Source organism: Nylanderia fulva, unplaced genomic scaffold (assembly GCF_048542155.1).
Source record: "Nylanderia fulva isolate GAGA-0341 unplaced genomic scaffold, ASM4854215v1 Scaffold1, whole genome shotgun sequence".
NCBI lineage: Eukaryota > Metazoa > Arthropoda > Insecta > Hymenoptera > Formicidae > Nylanderia > Nylanderia fulva.
In genome coordinates, this window is record NW_028189192.1 from 5632991 (window position 1) to 5646624 (window position 13634).

A 13634-nucleotide genomic window follows, 5' to 3' on the forward strand; every position below is an offset into this window, starting at 1 on the left:
TGTGTTAGGAGAGAACAGAGTAGTAGGCAGGTAGGAGAATGATACTGTTTACAAAACGCCCGTATAACGACCTTTGTCAACGAACGAGCTCAATCACTGCCGAGTTGACTCCCTAGATAGACGCAGTGGGCAAACAGTATTAATTCGTACGTGTACTAGTGCGTATCGCGTATAGCCGTAGCCTCCAATTCGATTTTTCTTCGACAAACACGCACGTCTGATACGGAATATTAATGCAAACGCAAGTAGAGTAATCGTTATGATTATGTGATAACAAATTTATCGATAATTTTATAATTACTTAAATAATCAGTTATGTATAGCATATCACCTGAAAAATTACGTTCTCTTATTTTCTCTTATATGGTACATAAAAAATTACGTTCTCTTACCTTGTGTTATACCTGAAAAATTACGTTCTCTTATACCTAAAAAATTACGTTCTCTTACCTTCTCTTATAATTATTATATTAATTAGTTATAATTTATAATAATTATTGTGTTTATCACTCAATAATTATTTCGAGATAAATATTCTTGGATTAAATGAAATTTTGAGAGAATGAAAAGCATATATATTTTTTGTGATAAAATTCCTGATAAAAATTAATAGTTAAAAAAATATTTTTTATACAAACCTTAAATGTATATACATGTATATTCCTTATTTAAAATTTAATTATTATTTGTTGCTTCAGAATAATTAATTGTCGAGAGTTGTTGATCTCTCTCTGGGTTGAATGAAAATATTGAAATAATATATATGCACACACACACACACACACACACATATATATATATATATATATATATATATATATATATATAACAGTATTAATTTGTGCTACCAGTGCATATAGACGCAGCATCCGATTCGATTTTTCTTTGATAAACACGTATGCGCAAATATCGATGCAAACATAAGTAAAGCTATCATTATAATTATCTGAGAGAAAATTTATGAATAATATCATAATTTTCAGAAATCAATTATAATATATTATCTGAAAAATTATGTTCTTGTAATTGTTATATTAATGCTTATTGATTATTATATTATTAACTATTTAGAATTTAATTATATTGCGTTTACGCATTAATATAATTAATATTTCGAAATAATTATTCTTGAATTAAGTGAAATATTGAAAGGTTGAAAAGCATATATATTTTATCTCGAAGGACAAAATTTGCGATAAAAATTAATAAAATCAAAAAATAAAATTAAAAATTTTACAAAAACGAAGCATTATATTACTTATTTAGAATTTAATTATTTTATTTAGTCTGATATAATTCATTGTCGAGATCTCTCTTTCTATCTCTCTCTCTCTCTCTCTCTCTCTCTCTCTCTCTCTAAACTCAAAAAAATTGAAAGGATTATATATGGATATAACAATATTAATTCACATGTATAGGTGCAGCGTCCGACTCATTTTTTCTTTGATAAATATGCACATTTTATAGAGAATATCGATGCAAATGCAGGTAAACAATCATTATGATTATGATAAAAAAATTTACTGATTATGCAAATATCACAGAAATCAATTATAATATTATATCTAAAAAAATTACGTTCTTATGATTATAATATATTAACTATTCACACAAGTTAATAATTACTGCGTTTATCATTTTATAATAATTATTTCGAAATAATTTTTCTTCTTGGATTAAACAAAGTATATTGAAAGAGGAGCATATATATATATTTTGTTTGAAATATAAAATTTCTGATAAAAATTAACAGTTGAAAAAATATTTCTCGCAAAAACCATTATTTATATTATGTATTTAGAATTTAATTGTTTTAGAGTTGTTTAGAATAATTGATTGAAATCTGTCTCTAGATTAAAATAAAATATTTTATATAATATATATGTGCGTGTGTGTTCATATTTTTATATTGCCTCGGGCAAGAGAGAAATCGACTATCAAATCAATAGTAAAATCTGCAGATAGAAAATAGTTTGCAGATAAAAAAAGCAATGAAATAAACAATATCTCGAAAACAAAAACGTGTGATCGTAAACGCGTTTGTTCAGTGAAGAGTTTTCGAATGGTTTCGCGAACGAAATTCGACACGTGCTCTCTCGACGACACGTTTTACGCCCGATTACAAACAGGCATACGGGATAGCGTCGGCTTGAATTAGAAGCGAGCGCGCTAATTCGCGAATTTTCAACAAACATCCGCGCGCGACCGCGCGTGCCAATCATCGCCATTTGTTCGACGATAAACCCGATCCGCGATCCCGGGGATGTTGATTCATCCCGTCCTCGCGCTCGACGAAGATTCGATTCCACTCACTCGTTCGTGTGCCGGGAACTATCTCGCGCGAATACGCGTAATTCGATCATACGGAAAACACGATTCGGAAGTCCAAATTGCGGCCTAATTTCGGCCAAATTACCGCGTTTGCAAACACACTCGCCACACTAATATCCGCGGAACGTCCACGGATCGATATCGCGACAAGTTTCGGTGGCAAAACATTTATCCCTATTATAAATTCAACCCGAATCCTTGCGAGGAGAATTATCGACGTTGCATCTCCAGTTCGATGAAAACCGGAATAGGTGTAAAATTCATGTAAGAGGGTGCATCCGAGTACTTTTTGCAATGTCGTGCGATCCTCCTTCAAGGATTTATCGCGTTCGCGATAACATATTTTATTCCCGTCTCGACACGTATTAGCAGACGAGAAAGGGTTAAGAGTCACCGAACGAGACAGAACGGCGATTTTTTTTATCTCGAAACCGATGGCGAAACTCGATCGACGCGGAATAAATTCGATTGCTCCGTCCAAGGCTTCGCGAATTTCGAAGGAGCGAGCGAATCTTCGTCGGCGATCGGTATACATTGGCAAAAATATAACGTCGACACCCTGGAACATTCCAGAGTGGACCAGATTGTGCAGTCCTTTCCTGTCCCCGTTGAATGTAGGACATCGATTTCGGTCGTTCCTCGGAACTATGAGAGCCCCACGAATCGGGGAATAACTTTGGCCACGCCGAATCGCGCCCGGGCGTGAAATTCGTCCAATTTACTGGCAGAAATATTTTATCTGGGATTTGCACATGTCGAGTGCAGTATCGGCGCAACGTGAAATTTCTACACATTAATCGCATGGTTATATCACAGGTATCGCATTGTTTCGATTTTCTAATAAAAATACATATACATTTTTGGTGTGAGTGAAGCTAGCTTACTTTTTCGCGAAAGATCGTAAATAGTTGAAAGTGTTGACTTTATTTTCAATAGTTTTAGAGTTTTCAATAGTTTAAACAAATAGTTTTGGCCACTAAACAGAAAAAAAATATCTAAGAACAAAACAGAATAACAAATTCTCGAAATACTGCCAGCAGTTCACTTCTATATTCCAAATGAGTTTTTCGGATAAAGTATTTAAATGTTTAACAATTTTCTAATTATTTCTACAATCAAAGACACTATACATGCTTGGAATTATATCAGAATTCTTTCGTAATAAGCAGAATCTCGAAAATCGAGCGACGTTTTACTTCCATATGTTCAAATAAAAGATCTGCTGGTGTTTATTTAATTTTAATTAATATTTTTTATTTTTAGAAGATAAAACTCTTCTAAAACTCTTGTAGAATGATAAATCTTTTAAATTTGAACAATTATTAATAAAGAAAATGTGTGTAGGGACAAAATGATATGTCACGTGATATCAATTTGTTCTTAGAAATTTTCTTTTATTGCCAGAACTATTTATTTAAACTATCAAGAACTGTAAAATTATTGATAATAATCAGAACTTTTAATTATTTATAAATGTCCATGAAATGAGACGCTTCACACACCTCTATTATCGCTATAAAACTATTATAAAATAATTTTTCAAACAATTTCTCGCTCACCGATACGATGCAATAGCGGAGTTGTAGTACACAGCTCACTGAAAACAAAAAAATATTCAAATTATTTATGTGTATATATATACATGTGTGTGATTGTGTATGTGTGTGTGCGTGTGTGTCAGTGTAGAAAAAATATTTTTATTTTGCATACTTTACAGTTGCCCCGCTGTCGCCCGATGCCTCATCCCCGATCCTCTTGGTCCTTCATAGCACTCGCGACACTCGCGAAAACACGAATAATTATGCCCGACACTTTACACGGCACTCCCGACACGCGAAACTTTACACAGCACAAACCAACGCGCGACATTTTACACGACACTCCCGACACGCGTGAATCGCACTGTGTATCGCAATGCTACCTGTAACAAATAAAATGCATACATATATTAGTCTAATCTTATTATTACAACATGCGCAATATGAATATGTAAGCTAGAATTAATTATAGATATATTTATGGATCGCAACACATCGCGCGCGCAAAAACAGACCAGATTATGTTGACTTTTGGCAAGAGATTTTGCATTGAATTTCTCGCAAAATATGCGTTTTGAGCAATTGTCACTACATATGAACGTTGACAGTATGATGTGATTGATAAATATTACAATACAAAGGTTAAAATTGATTATGCTTACTATTAATTAATCGCAGCGGGATGCAGCTCGACCTGCCTGTACTCGCGGCGCTTCGATAATAATCGAAGTTAGTCGCTACAAACATCGGCAACTTCACTCTATTCGCTGCGCGCGATATTATAAATGACTTGATATTAATAATTAATTAAATTTTGAAGGAGATTTGAAAAAGAAATAATATTAGAATAAATACATTGAAAAAAATTTGTTAACTTGACTAAATCTTTCAACTAAATTACTATTTTGTTAATTAAATATATATTAGTATATTTAAATCAAAAATACGTTTTGTTAGATTTAATATGTTAAGATTTAATAAGTTATAACAAATTTTTTTTATTTTAGTTTATAATTCTCAAAAATCGCCTGGCACACACATATCTTATCTCAATTTTTAATATAGATATATAGATATCCGATTGTCCTTATTTTAGCTCAATTTTTTCTTTTGCTTTTAGAAGGTAGAACTTTTTTTTAGAACTTATGTAGAGTTATCAATTTTTTAAATCTTGATAATTACTGATAAGAAAAATACTATAAGACCAAGTAATATATACTGCGTAAAGTTGGAATATTAATTTGCCTTAGGCATTTTCTTTGGTTTAATCGTCAGAACTTTGTTTAAACTGTATCAAACTATTGAAAATAAAACCAGAATTCTCAGTTATTTATGATCTTGCATTAAATGACATGCTAGCTTTACACACACAAATTTTATGAAGATTACAATTTTATATTATTTTTAATATGAACTTTTTGGACGATTTTAATTAATCCCGCCAGTAAATAGAATAATTTAAAGATAATTTTATATGTAGAAAACTTGTATTTTGTTAAACAATTGCGAATTTGTATTCGCACATAATTCTTCGCACTTTTAAAGAATTCTACGGGGATCTTCGATTTGTGGATTGTGAGGATACTAGAGATACAGCGAGTCAGCTCTGCACGCTTTATCGGAAAAACTGCCGGACGCGGAAATTTATAATGCGGCTACTTCGCTGGAAAATTTATCGCGATACCCTTTCCCATATATTGGTTCGCATATGTACAGCGCATCGCGCCACAAGTTTAAGCGAGGAGACGACGATTTAAAGAACAAACGTGTCCCTCGGCGCATTGAGTTTAAACGAGCTTGAGAATTTAAGGCCGGGTTCTATGGCTCGGCGATATCACGATTTAAGAATGACCGTTTTTCTGTAGGAGCTTTGTCGAGGAAATACCGGAAACTTGAATTCTACTCGAAGTCGAGGCTTAAAGGACAGTACAATCCATTTCATCCGTAAACGAAATTTATTTGCTCCTAATTTCTCAACCTCTATTTTTTCGACGTTTATTCCAAAAGATTTTTATGGGTTTTCTTTTATATAGGAGCTTTCTTGTATGGAGCTCCTATTTTGTATCTCAAATGAATAATTTCCCACTTGGAAGTTTAAAAAAGGAGCCTTCGGTGAAACTGTAAATTAAATAGTTAAATTTAAAATAGGGTGATCTGATTACTTAAAAATAATCAAAAATAATAAATCAAATCTGACTTGTAAATACAAATTCAGATATAAAACGAACTAGTAAGAGTGAGGCACAGATATTAAATGCAACAAAATTATTTTTATAAATATTAAATAAGTGAAGAGGATATTTCGAAAATGTCAAAGTAATTATTAATTTAAATATTAAAGTCGAAAGTACAGAAGATAGGAGAAAAATTTTGGCTCGGAAATTTACCGATGCAAATTTTAAATTTTTGTTGTAAAATCAAGAGCTTAAAATTTTATCGTATTTTGTTTTATTATTATTAAATATGCACATATTGTGCACAATACCGTGCAATACAGAGAGTAGGAATTTAATAAATCATTCGCGTGTTTTTTGAACATTTTGTGCTCTCCCTCTCTATGCTCAACCAGGATATGCAACTTTAGGTATACAAAGCTGTGTGAAAGATGCGCGTTTGAGTTGCGCAAACTTACGTGTTTAATATCACAGTTTCATCTCTCGTTCCCTCTTTGTAATTCACGGAAGTCGTGCGTAAAGTTGCAATATTGCGCAAGAATTTCGAGGCGAAATATGCATTTGATCGCCATGTCACGTCGTCACATATCACAAGCACTTTTAGTATTTATACGATAGTGTTACGTGATACTTCTATATCGCAAATTTAGTCCAGGCCCATTAATCATCGCCTACAATGTATGCCATTAAGCTAAACGATGTCCCCCTATGTCGATTAAGTACCCTCGAGTAATAATAATCGAGCATTTTCTCGATCGCGTCGTTTCTTGGGGAGTTTCAACGTATCGATTAGGTAACGTCTCTCCAAGGAGACCGTGCAATTAAAATTTCACAGATCCACTTATATACAACGAGGGAGCTCCAAATTCGTTTTAACCCCGAGATAAAGAGACAAGAAAATACCGGAATAAAAAAATGTAAAATCACGTAACGACGGGCGATAAATTTTTCTAACGACAATTCCGCGGGGCGTTATCAATCCTTTGGATTCTCGAGGGAGTTGTGCATCAAAATGAAAAAAAGATGCATGCAGTCTCCATTTATACGATTTTCTCCTTCCTCCTTTTTTACATATAACATTTTTTTGGCATATGACGTAAGAAGTGATTTCTCTCTCTATCAGCTTATCTCACAATCAGTTGTAGATATGAATTTAACATATTAAAGATAAGACAACACGTGCTTGCGTCTCGCGAGCAATTAATATCGCGGAATCATTTGTCACCCGACTTGAAAGTGCAAGATTTAACCCGTTAACTGTTTCCTGAGCGAGGAACCTTCGCCGTCTTGCTGTCGCCCGGAAAACGAGGGATTCCGCCGGAGTATAAATGAACCAGCGGCGGAATAATAGAAGAGATAAAGGTAGAATCTGCCTTTCTTTCTCCCTCTTTTCTTTCGGAGTCGAGTTCACAGCGAATTCTCTTTTTCTGCCCGCTATAGTTCTCTTTGCCGCAAGAAAGGGAGAAAAAAGAGGGGGATGACCTTATAGAAAATCATCCCTCTGTCTCTGGTTTTCGGTTTCTTTTCCATAATTCGACCGCGCGACAAAGCAATGGAGAATATCCACCCTCTTAGGAGCGGCGTTATCGCTTCTCGCCGACCGAATAGATCCAACAACTTCGCCGATTTGTTTTCGCCCAGCGACTCGATTCAGACTCCAAACCGCGAACTATATACGTTATCTTCTCGCGCTTCCATTAATGCATTACTCCCGCCCTTTGTTAACTATCTTGTTGTCAAGCTCGGCGAATTTTGTGTTGACTCTTTCGCTCTCTTCCTATGTCGTCACAATTTCAAACTATGTATTTCCTGGATGACACTTGGATTGCAGTTAAATAGAGGAAGAAATGGAATTCTTGCGAGTAGAATATATATAAATATAAATCCGATATATATATATATATATATATATATATATAAATTTTATATACCTATATATATAAATATTATAATATATAATTATATATATATATATATATATATTGTATAATTATATTATTGTATCTTGTATAGTATAATTTAGTGATGTAAAAGTATCGTAAATTTTCGTTTGAGATGCTAATTATAAAATAAATGAAATAAATAATTCACATTATATTAATATTGTGAATGGAAGATGCGCGCTTGAGTCCCGTTTTAATTTTACATGCAATGGAATTCGTTTCTACCTTCATTGCTTTTTTCCTCTCTTCAATTGCCTCGTTGAAAGAGAACCTATTAATTTGCGTTGAATAACAAAAATCACTTGAATAAAAGATGAAAAAATGTACCTATTTCGACTTACGTTTCAACGCAATGTTTTGTAATACATTATTCTTCGAGTGATGTAAATAATTTCGCGAACGCGCGAACCTTAATTGTAATTTACTGTTTCGATCTTCTCGCGTGAATAATTTACTATCCTTATTATACGTAATTGTCGTCGGAGACTCGACTTTCTTGGAGAAATCGGATTATTTCTCCGAAAGAGTAAAGAACCCAAACGTTACAAAGAATATACGTTGTATTAAAAGAAGTGGGTCGAGATGTCGCGGACTTTGCCACAGCTTTCTCGAGATCACATCCGTTTCCGGCTTCTCTTGCTTTCGGAATTCTAACTGAAGTTTTCACGAACTCATTACCGCGAATGTTTGCGTTGCCAGTGGTTAAATTTGCGGATGATGTTCTGCTTAATTCATCGTTGACGTGCGTTAGCAACGTGTACGATGCAGAACATCTCGCTGATAGTATTTCACGGATTCTAAAATGCGTAAGTTAACAATTTAATTATTTTAACGTCGCAATTGTGTTATTTTTTCATCCGTAGATACCTATATTTGATATATTTTCAATTATTTTTGATTGATATTTTTTTTCATATACGCGAGGTTTCAAATGTCAGCTATCAGTTACATCATGTTACATTGTGTCTCTTTCATAGTTGAGAACCATTTCTAATGATAATTTTATAGCAATTATTTAGCTTTCAACTTTAATCTTTTTATATTATTATATAAAGTCTGTTTTGCTTTTATACAGTATAAATAAATTCTTAAAGCAAACAATGAATAATAACGCTGATTTACCTATTTTTATAAAAAGTATATTACGTTGTATATAAAATAAATTGATTATATATGCTTATTGAAGCTATTGAAACAAAAATAGATTGCAGCGGAAAAAACAATTGTAATCGAAAATCAGTCAGATAATGAAAACGTTTATTGTATAATTTTTGTTATTGTTTCAACTTTACTGAGAGAGATTTTATTATTTCGCGTTTGAAGCGTGTTTATATATGCATTAGAGTGTACTATAATTTTATTCGATTCTCCTGTTTAATCATGTGTCTTGCACATGCTCGCGTCGACAGCGAAATTATAATTAAAATTCTACAGAATTTCAGTTTGCAAGATATGACAATCTGGCTTCACGAACACGATAGTTCGCGCTTCATTATGTTCCGACAAGTCGAAGTGATTAGGCCTGCCAACGGCAGTGGAGTTTCCGCTTGTCGCAGATACGTCCGATCCAATCGATATCGTCGCCATTACGTTCACCGTATAACATACGTATTTACATTAGTTTATTGATTGATCGCATTGGGATGCACAAAAAAATGCAATTCTTTTTTATTGCCAATTCAATGGAAAAAAAGCGCTTATTTTGATACGCCATTAATCCTGGCTCATCGCGTTCGGCTTTCAAAAAAACATAGCCGAAATTGGCGAGCAATGATGCAAAATTGGCTAACTATCAATACGAGCTGTGCCAAACAACGGTATACGCAACAACATTGATTGCATACTTCGATTTTTCCCATTTTTTTCATTTTTTTTTGTTCTATCGCTTCAATTTGTGTTAATTCTTATTATATTTCGAGAAGTTATTTTATTTTCGTTTCACGTATCGATAAAATGAATACGATAAATTAAGCTGCGTTGAAAGAATTGATCGGATATTCAAGTTTTGATTACTCGAGAAAATGAATGTTGACCAACGTTGACTGTATGATTTATGATCCTCTTGATAAAGTGACAATGATCCGTAGACTATTTGGAATATTATATTATAGAGTAGAATATTTGGTATAAATCCCGCAAGTTGGGAAAACGTATTTATGTTGCAATATATCTCATAAATAGGATGCTCGAGCAGATAAAATGTTAATTAGGATATTTCTGGTTTCATAAATGTCCTTTTATACACGTATAATACACACAGAAAGAAATGCAGTATCTGTATAGAGCGACTATGAAAATAAATGTTGCGCACAAATTTATATGCGCATATTATTTTCAATGTAAACTCAAGCTCTGTACACAAGCTTTTACACAAAAAGTCAAGAAAAAAATGCGACAATGATACACAATTAAAATGATAATTATTGTGCTGACATACATATGTACATTATATGGTATATAATGTGTTAATTATATTAATATTTATTACGCATATAGATGATATTATAAACCGAACCACTTTCGTAATAAAGTTAATTTAATTAATTTTGGAAACTATGCACGACATTTCTGTGCTATGACATTTCGCTGTAATTATGTTTTAGATCTGCGAATGGTCTCGATGTAATTATTACGGGCATGCATGTCGTTCTATGTGCGATTTTGGTTACCTAGTATCTTATGTACACTCGGAAACTTCTCGGTGGTTAGTTTGCAACTGTGCAACTTCCACAAGAGCAATAATTAATGATTTATGATATATTTACCCATGTCTCGAATGATTGTTACACACGCGAGATAATTGCACGTATATGTAAGCTTACGAATTTGCAACGTATCCCAAAAAGTAATATAGAAGAGAGCGAAGGAGCAATATATACTAAAGCCAAGAGTTGAACCAATTTAAAATCCGCAAAATATCGTCAAATTTACGGTGATATTTCACGATATACGAGACGTTTTATGCATCTACAATTTATGGCGGATACGACATCGTAAACGCGCTATTCCTTTTTCTTCGACATCCTTAAAAGATTAAGAAGTTTGACGTAGGTAGAATTTTAAACTTTGCGACAGATCTTGCCGATAATACGGAATGACAATGAATGTCGAATCCATTCGCGATTTTACACAAAAATCATATAGTGAGACAATTCTTCCGAGAATTTTTATTTTCAATCATTAATGTATATTGGAAATTTTTTATACATGTCGCTTTTATCAAAATATTTGAATATTTATTTATTCGTGGCAACACAAATATTTTTCAAATTTTAATCTGTTATTTTTTTCAAGCGTATATTTTTTAATGCATTAAAAATTAATATAGAGCTACTTCACATCACAGAAAGAGAGAGAAAGTGGGAGGGAGAGAGATGCAGAAATGTAACTATAATTAAAAATGTAGAAAGTATAATTACGAAAATTTCTATCTGATGATCGAGATTAAAGTTTTATTCATATTTTTTAAAAATTGAACACGGCTTTGTATATAGACATGTTAATTTTACGTACGAATAATTTGCCTAATGTAAACTCACATGATATATAATCGACTTAATATTCGTCGGAAATCGACACCAACGCGAAGTACATTACGTTCGCGATTTTCCATTACGCAAATCGGGATGCACGAGCGACCCTCGAACAAATGCACAATATTAACTTGATCTCTCCGGTCCTTTCGAGCGCGTGCCAATCGGTTGATCTGGCAATACTTTCGCCGCCCACTCTCATATATACACATATATATGCATACACATACCCACAGTCTCGTATTTGGTTCATTTACATCGCACTCGATGCACGAGCGAAAATCAGGTCGCAATCATAAATCCGCGATGGATAGAAATAAGAATGGACGTCGAATGCGATCAGCTGATGGCACGTCGATTGTTCTCGTTTCCTCGACATAACTCAAAATCCCCTTCCGAAATCTCGCGACGTTGAATAACACGCTTTGCCGCGTAATCAGCGTGCCATGACGACGAAATCAGGCTGCGTCACACGTGCATGCGCTGTGTCGAATCCAGATGCGCGTTACACACAATCTGACGTTTCACGCTCGATCCGAAATTCATCATTCATTATTCCGGAGTTAGAAAGACGCACGGTGAGAACCTCCATTATATCCGAGCGCAGCTTCGCGTTTGATTGTCCCAGGATTGGGCAGCTACTTCGAAATCAAATATTTAACTACAAATAAATAGATTTAAATACTAATTGTATGTATTTAAATACATTTATAAACATACTTTTAAATACAATTATTTTTTTAATTTTCTGTGATTATATACTGTATACTTAATATTAAAGTAATTATTTAAAAATTGAAATTTAAAAAATGAAGCTTAAAGTTCAAATAAATAAACTTATCTTTCAAAATGTTGAAATTAACTTTTGATATTATTTTCATATAATTCTATACCGTCAGACTATATTATATTTAATATTAAAGTAATTACAATAAAATCATCTACTATTACTATTATTTAAAAAATTTCATTTTTTTAAATTTTATTTTTTAAATAATAGTAGTAGTAGATGATTTTATTGTAATTACTTTAATATTAAGTATAATATAGTCTGACGGTAAAATTATATAAAAATCATATCAAAAGTAAGTTAATTTCAACACTTTGAAAGATAAGTTTATTTATTTGAACTTTAAACTTTATAAAATAATAATAATTAAAATAAACATATAATAGCATATATTATATTATATATATAATAGCATACACACACACATATATATGTGTGTGTGTGTGTAATTACATAAATACATTTAAATACATACAAGATACATTTAAATTAAATAATTAATTACAAAATTTGAAACACTTGCTTATCGGTATTTAAATACTGTATTTAAATAAGACACAAGATATTTAAATACGTATCTCAGATACTTTAAGATACATATCTGCCCAACCCTGGATTGTCCGAACAGTGTGAAGAATCGAAAATAAACAATCCGCATGTATATGTCTTAATTAGTGTAAACAAGTACATTCATTGTCAGACGCGTGCTTAAGTATTACGTATATCTAAAGTAACGAAACGATTACGGTATACGCTGTGCTAGAAATAAAGTAGAGTTAAGAAGACAGAAAATATATTTCTGAAGATTTTATATATATATATATATATCCTCTTTGAAACATGTGCTTATTTTAGAAATAAATCTTATAAAGCACAGTACAAAAACAAATTGAATTTTCAATATAGTTATATTAAAAAAGATATACGTATAAACTGGAAGCTCAGACATATACTGGAAAGATAAAATGGAGATTGGAGAAAATCTAAATATAATTTTTCGTTATATACACTCCCAAGACGTGTATATTGTATCTAAATAAATCTTTATATTTTACAAGAAACGGTCGTTCGATTTTGAAAAAAAAAACTCGATTATTCGAAGCATTTTGTTGTTCGAATAATGGAGTTCTACTCCGCGGTATATATTTATAGACCATGATTTTGAACTCTCGAATGTACACTCAGCATGTAGGTATACGTACACAGACGGAGTGCGCAAGTTCGTAATAATTTATTTTTATGACGTTATTCGCAATAAGCGTTGTGGGTGGGACGAACGCGAGGCAATTTCGCGCAGTTGTAATACGAAATACGTCCTTTCCGCT

At 32.6% G+C, this 13634-nt stretch overlaps 1 protein-coding gene and 1 long non-coding RNA gene across 4 annotated transcripts in view; one reads left to right on the forward strand and one right to left on the reverse strand.

Moving 5' to 3' along the window:
• Positions 1–13634, forward strand: part of Ptp36E (protein tyrosine phosphatase 36E) — a 72846-nt gene that overhangs the window by 40986 nt on the left and 18226 nt on the right. The gene's annotated exons all lie outside the window — the stretch shown is intronic.
• LOC146725307 (uncharacterized) overlaps positions 3888–13634 on the reverse strand; it is a 37619-nt gene continuing 27872 nt past the window's right edge. Inside the window, exons 3-4 of the long non-coding RNA XR_014924287.1 lie at positions 4042–4252; positions 3888–3928 (exon numbers count right to left, since the gene is read on the reverse strand). This is a non-coding gene — a long non-coding RNA (uncharacterized LOC146725307). The remainder of the gene's footprint in view (positions 3929–4041; positions 4253–13634) is intronic.